Source organism: Heterodontus francisci, chromosome 34 (assembly GCF_036365525.1).
Source record: "Heterodontus francisci isolate sHetFra1 chromosome 34, sHetFra1.hap1, whole genome shotgun sequence".
Taxonomy (NCBI): Eukaryota; Metazoa; Chordata; class Chondrichthyes; order Heterodontiformes; family Heterodontidae; genus Heterodontus; species Heterodontus francisci.
The window spans coordinates 5,586,247-5,593,516 of record NC_090404.1 but is presented as its reverse complement, the minus strand read 5'-3'; the positions used below and the strand labels follow the sequence as shown (position 1 = coordinate 5,593,516).

General features: G+C 45.2%; 1 long non-coding RNA gene across 2 annotated transcripts; it reads right to left on the bottom strand.

Moving 5' to 3' along the window:
• Nucleotides 1-2,226: 2,226 nt before the first annotated feature.
• Nucleotides 2,227-5,470, bottom strand: LOC137348960 (uncharacterized). Of its 2 annotated transcripts, none has more exons than XR_010969172.1 (3): nucleotides 5,398-5,470; nucleotides 4,267-4,374; nucleotides 2,227-3,392 (listed from the first exon to the last, which is right to left on the bottom strand). It is a non-coding gene; the product is annotated as an uncharacterized lncRNA (long non-coding RNA). The 2 variants fall into 2 exon arrangements; XR_010969171.1 differs by lacking the exon at nucleotides 5,398-5,470 and adding an exon at nucleotides 5,232-5,390.
• Nucleotides 5,471-7,270: the final 1,800 nt, after the last annotated feature.

The following is a 7,270-nucleotide window of genomic DNA, read 5'->3' as shown; positions in this document are numbered from 1 at the left end:
TCCAGCAGGACAGACCCAGCAATGCTGATCAAGGAGTCTGGGACATTGGCTGTAAGGTGTAATTCTGACTATGGCAGGCGCTTGCTTGACCTGTCTGTGGGACAGCTCTTCCCAATTCAGGCACAAGTCCCCGGGTGTTAGTGAGCGGGGCCAACTGGACAGGATGTGCTGCGATTGTTTCCAGGGTCTAGGTCGATGACGAGTGGTCCGTCTGGTTTTACTCTTATTTGACTTTTCTGTAGCAGTTTCATACAACTGAGTGGCTTGTGTCAATCACATTTCTGTGGGTCTGGAGTCACATGTAGGCCAGACTGGGTAAGGATTTCCTTCCCTAAAGGGCATTAGAGAAACAGATGGGTTTTTATGACAATCCGGTAGTTTCATGATCAATGTGATGAGCTTTTTAATTCCAGATTAATTAATTAATTGAATGTAAATTCCCCCAGCTGCCCTGTTGGGATTTGAACTCACGTCTCTGGAGCATTAGTCTGGGCTTCTGAATTACGAGTCCAATAACATTACCACTAAGTTACCTTTCCCTTATGTATATATTGAACAGAAGCCTGCAGGCTGATGAGACTCTGTTAAGCTGCCAGTGTGCTGCTGTACTGCTCTGTATTTTACCTGTAATTGTCCCAGTGTAACCTTTGCTGTTCTGAAATGTGGGTATAGATTAATGAGCCTCACATCCTTGCTCATGTCTGCTGCAGTTGTGTAGAAAGGAGATGTGTAAAGACATGGTCTTTGTATGGAGATGTGAAACAAGGAAACAGTGCCTCTGTGTGATAGTGACACAGACTTGTGCTCACAGACAGAACAATACACAGATATTCTTGTGGTTATGGTTTGAGCAGGACCAGATCATGAATGTAGTGAACAAGTTAAATATAAATATTACCAGTGCAGCTGCAGCTTGTTCGATCAAACTTGGGGAGAAGAGATCTCTGAATCCACTGTATTATCTCTATTCTCCAGATTGCATAACTATACTCTGTCTGTACATTTGCAGTGCCGTTAATAAAGTCAGTAAAAGACTATCTGTTGTGAGCTTGATTATCTGGTGTCTGAAACCACAAGACTCAATATTTATAGTCATCAAGATGAACACGGAAACACATTACAGCCCAATACTCCAGCTCGATATTCACAGGGGAAAGTCTGTTACCTAACACCTCGAGTGGACAGAATAGAGAAAGATCCCAATTGTAAGAAATCGAGCTTCTTGAGTGTTGTTGAAGCTGCACCCATCCAGGCAAGTGGAGAATATTCCATCAAACTCGTGACGTGTGCTTTGTTGATGGTGGACAGGCTTTGGGGAGTCAGGAGGTGAGTTACTCGCCGCAGGATTCCTAGTCTCTGACCTGCTCTTGTAGCCATGGTATTTATATGGCTACTCCAGTTCAGTTTCTGGTCAATGGTAGCTGCTAGGATGTTGATAGTGGGGGATTCAGCCATGGTAATGCCATTGAATGTCATGGGGAGATGGTTTGATTCTCTCTTGTTGGAGATGGTCATTACCTGGCACTTGTGTGGTGCGAATGTTACTTGCCACTTATCAGCCCAAGCCTGGATATTGTCCAGGAATTGCTGCATTTCTACACGGACTGCTTCAGTATCTGAGGAGTCGTGAATGGTGCTGAACATTGTGCAATCATCAGCGAACATCCCCACTTCTGACCTTATGATTGAAGGAAGGTCATTGATGAAGCAATTGAAGATGGTTGGGCCTAGGACAGCCATCCTTCCTGTAATGCAGGGACCAGAACTGTACACAGATCGACACCATCCAGGACAAAGCAGCCCGCTTGATTGGCACCCCATCCACAAACATTCAATCCCTTCACCACCGACATACAGTGGCAGCAGTGTGTACCATCTACAAGAAGCACTGCAGCAATGCACCAAGGCTCCTTAGACAGCACCTTCCAACCAGTGACCTCTACCAACTAGAAGGACAAGGGCAGCAAATGCATGGGAACATCACCTGCAAGTTCCCCTCGAAGTCACACACCATCTGGACTTAGAACTATATCGCCGTTCCTTTACTGTCGTTGGGTCACAATCTGGAACTCCCTTCCTAACAGCACTGTGGGTGTACCTACCCCACATGGACTGCAGCAGTTCAAGAAGGCAGCTCAGCACCACCTTCTCAAGGGTAATTAGGGATGGGCAATAAATGCTGGCCTGGCCAGCGATGCCCACATCCCATGAATGAATAAAAAAAATGGATGTGATCACAAGAGAGGGTACAAAAGATATTTATTAAGATGTTGCCAGGACTGGAGAATTATAGTTATGAGGAAAGATTAGATTGGCTGGGGTTGTTTTCTTTGGAACTGAGGAGGCTAATACCACAATTGTGCACCATCTTCTTTTCGAAAGATCTCTTAGCTTCTCTAATGGCTGCTTTTGTCTCCATCAATTGTGGGTTATATTTGTCCCTAATCTCCTGGAAAGTGAATTCATCTTGTTCCAAACTGGGACTGAGTTCAGTGTAAGACAGTTTTGGAGTCAGGCATCATTCACCCCTAGACCTACACTGGCAGGTAAAGCCCCAGATGGTTCCTTATTAATGATTCCTCACCATGTATTTGTCAGGATACCGAAACCTAGCTTTCTTACACTCCACTCCCGGATGCCCCACAACTGGAGTGACTCCAGAATAATTGTGGGGATCACACCCCCATGGGTGTTCTGGGTCATGTATTTTTAGTTATCCTGGTGTCTAACACATACACATCAATAAAAGAGGGAATTCCTGGCAACACGCTGCAGGTCCTTCTTTATCTGGAGATCACATGACTGTTGCATAATTGTACCAGCAGTTAACAGGCTCCTGTGAACTCCTCTGTCTGCTATTTTAATGCAGAATTTTATCTATTTATTTTAAATAGGTTTATTTAAAATAAGTTAACGACCACTTTGAAATAGCAGATTCAGGACTGTCACACAACCACGTTAAATCTTCATTGAATAATTACCAGTCATTTGCAGACCGGAAACTTAAACCTGACAGTTCAGTTTCAGTCAGGAACAGATCACAGATTTACACCAATCTCTGATTTGACATCACGTTTCCAGCATTCATCATTGTTCTTCCTGACTCCGAACACAGTTGTAAAGGAGCCTTCTGTTCCATGCCGAGGAGTTCTGAACCATGGAAGAGAGCGGCTGGAACACATTTCTTACAGGCCTCAGGATTAACCCACACCTGGGCTTTGCTGTCAGTGGAGAGACGAGAAAGACCCAAGTGTCGTTTGTCCCTCTCAGTGTGCCCCTGACGGACTGTGTCTAGGCTGAAGTTCTGTTCCTGCCGTATGATCCTCCCCCAGATTGTCCTTTCTGAGCTCCAGCCGGGTGATGTTAAACACTCAGGTGGGAAAGACAAAAATCTGCAACGTGTTTGAAACAAAACTGATTTAGTTCAAATTGATCCAGAATATTAAACTCCAGCCCAGTCAGAGGAGTCATTAACATCAACAGAAAAAAACTCCAACTATCAGAATAGAAACATGGATGCATCACAGTGTCCGAAAATTGGACTCTAGCTCATCAACTCTGAGCCGAAGTTCCTCAAGCTGCAGACACGGCTGCAGTGGATCACACTGGTATTCACCAGCTCCCACATAATACAGCTGCAAAACATCACCTGCCCAGCCATCTTTAAGTGTGTTTTACTTAACTAATTATATTTAAAGTTTAGAAATATCACTGATAATTGGCAGTTATATTAAATAGCTCAATTAGTTAAGCCACAAATTTAATAAAATACTGACATCTCACCAATTCAAATCACTGACCCAGTTTAGAAACGGAATAAAAACCTCACCAACCAATCACCTACCTGCTCCCTAATTAATGCCTCTGGACTTCAGCTCTCACTGTCTCCGGCTCCCTCTCTTTGATCACTGCTTGTTCTGTAAAAGACCAAAACAGCACCTCCTCCCTCACTGCACCAAATTCCCACACTTGGCAAATTCCTGAGTTCAGCTCTCTGTCGTGCAGCACTCAGTCGAGCAGATTTATGCATTAGCAAAACCTCCGGTATTTATACTAACTAGAATTCCACAGAGTTGAGTCAGGCCCTGCTGACTAGGGAACCAATTCTAACTAGCTACCGAAGTAACTAACTGTGCAGCTGACACAGCAGGTAGCTTGTTTACCATTGACTCAGATTGAAATTTAACGTTCAAGTTAAATTAAATGCTAAATGGAAACTTGACTCAATTTTAGAAAGAGATCAACCCTTGAAATTCCCACACTTACCAAATTAAACACTCTGTCACACGGCACAAAGTCGTGGTTCTGTTACATTAATCCAGAGGCCGTGAGTTCAAATCCTGCCTCGGCAGTTTGAGAATTGAAAGTCAAAATCTGGAAATAAAAAAGCTGGTTGTCAGTAGAAGTGACCATGAAGCTGCTGGATTGCCGAAGAACTTTCATTTATATTGCACCTTTCCCAACCTCAAGCTGTTCCAAAGCACTTTTCAGCCAATTAAGCATATTTAAAATGTGTACTCACTCTTGTAATGTGGCATAATGTGAGCAAACCAAACTACACACAGCAAGATCCCACAAACAGCAAAAAGGATAAATAGACAGAGATACAGCACTGAAACAGGCCCTTCAGCCCACTGAATCTGTGCTGACCATCAACCAAAAGGACCAGATAGTCCACTTGTTCACAACAGGCATAAAATTGGTTCATTAATGCCCCTCGAAGGATAGAAACCTCCTTACCCAGTCTGGGCCTGTATATGTGACTGAAATCTTATACTAACATGGATGACTATTAACTGTCCCTGAAGTGGCCGAATGAGCCACTCAGTCGTATGAAACCGGTTCAAGGAGGCGACCGCCCACCACCAGCACCTTCTCAAGGGGTGACTAGGGACAGGGTAATAAATACCAGCTTTACCAGCGATGCCCACATCCCAAGAATGAATTAGTAAAAACTTGCAGCCAGTCCTTTCCTCAAAGGGACTGGTGGAAAATCTGAAGCCCACCCACTGGAGACACCAAAACCCATCCAAGCTCAGGAATTATCAACCAGGTTTTCTCGCACCCATTGCCTCCCCCTCAAAGGCTGTGACATTAAAATCCCCGTGTTTCAGTGTTTTGGGTGGCCCCAGTCAGAGTGGTGTCCTCCCCAGGAGAGAGGCCAGCTCTGGACCTGCCGCCTCCCACTCGAGCCCCAGGCTGTCTCCGCGGCCTTGCTCCTGGCCGCTCACCTGCTGCTGCTCAGCTCGAGCTCGAGGGCCCACCTGTGCCGGCGCGCGCCGTTACCAAGCCCCGCCCCCGCAGCCATGGCAACGCCGGCGACCGTTAAACCGTTTCCCGTTCAAACTTCTCGAAGCGGAAAAAATTCTCCGCGCGCCTCCAATAATCGTCACTCACGCAGCTTCTGCGCTCGGGAAGAAATGACAACCCCGCCCCCATCGTCGCCATCTTTGTTCGGGGCAAATCTGCACGAACGCCATTAAAAGAGGCCGAATGAAGCCCCGCAGCCCCGTAGAAAGATGGACGCCTCTCCCTTCAAGGACATTTCACAATGTTGCTTGTTTTGCAAAAAGAAAATTATTTTTACTCAGCTAGGCTGGACCTTATTTCATAAAAATCATAGAAAGTTAAGGCACAGAAAGAGGCCACTTGGCCCATCGTCTCTGTGCCGGCCGAAAAACGATCCACCTATTCTAATACAAATAAAAACAAGAAATACTGGAAATACTCAGCAGGTCTGGCAGCATCAGTGGAGAAAGAAGCAGAGTTAATGTTTCAGCTGTGTGACCCTTCATCACCTATTCTAATCCCACCTTCCAGCATTTGGTCCGTAGCCCTGAAACTTTTGGCACTTCAAGTGCCTATCCGGACTCCTTTTGAATGAGTTGAGGGTTTCTGCCTCAACTACCCTTTCAGGCAGTGAGTTCCAGACCATCACCGCCCTCTGGGTGATAAACTTTATCCTCATCTCCCCTCTAAATTTTCTACCAATCACTTTAAATCTATGCCCCCTCGTCACAGACCTCTCTGCGAAGGTGAATAGACCCTTCACCTCCACTCTATCCAGGCCCCTCAGAATTTTGTACATTTCAATCAGGTCTCCCCTCAGTCTTCTCTGTTCCAAGGAGAACAACCCCAGCCTATCCAATCTTTCCTCATTGATGCATTTTCCAGTCCTGGCAACATCCTCGTAAATCTCCTCTGTACCTTCTCAAGTGCAATTACATCCTTTCTGTATGAGGTGACCAGAACTGCACACAGTACTCAAGTGGTGGCCTAACCAATGAGTTATACAGTTCCAGCATAACCTCCCTGCTCTTGTATTCTATACCACAGCTAATAAAGGAAAGGATTCCATATGCCTTCTTAACCACCTTCTCAACCTGTCCTGCAACCTTCAATGAGATATTATTTATTTAAGTGAAGGTTGTATCAAGACCATTGAGAGCTGGGCAGCTCCTTCCGGGTTTCACACAGACAGACAGAGCCTGGGCTCCAATCCACTGAACTGACTGGCAGAGATCCAGCCCCTCTCCACTGCCATTGGATAGATCACCACCACAAGGAGCCATTCACAGCCCAGATCCACACTCCTTATCGTTGAAAACCGCTATCAATCGTCTTATCGCAATCGGCTCACGGGAAATCAATATCCTGTACTTAAAGTAACAACTTTTGTTAAAATAAATCGACCGAGTGGATTATAAGAGCAGGATTTGTAGACAGGAAACCCAAAGCAACTATCGCTACAAGATGAGTCACAGAGAAATGTGGATTAATGAAGGAAAGCCAGCAGGGATTTGTTCAGGGAATATCATGTTTAACTAATTTGCTGCAGTTTTTTGATGAGTTTACAGAGAGGGTTGATGAGGGTAATGCAGTTGATGTGCTGTACATGGACTTCCAAAAGGCATTTGATTCCACATAACAGGCTTGTCAGCAAAGTTACAGTTCATGGAATAAATAGGACAATAGCAGCAAGGATATGAAGTTGGCTGAGTGACAGGAAACAGAGAGCAGTGGTGAACGGTTGTTTTTCGGACTGGAAGAGAGTATATAGTGGTGTTCCCCGGTGGTCAGTAAAGAGACCTGGGGGTATATGTGCACAGATCATTGAAGATGGCAAGGCAGGTTGAGAAAGTGGTTATTAAGGCACAGGGGATCCTGGGCTTTATAAATAGAAGCATAAACCACAAAAGCAAGGAAGTTATGATGAAACTTTATAAATCACTGGTTCAGCCCCAACTAGGAGCATTGTGTCCAATGTGGG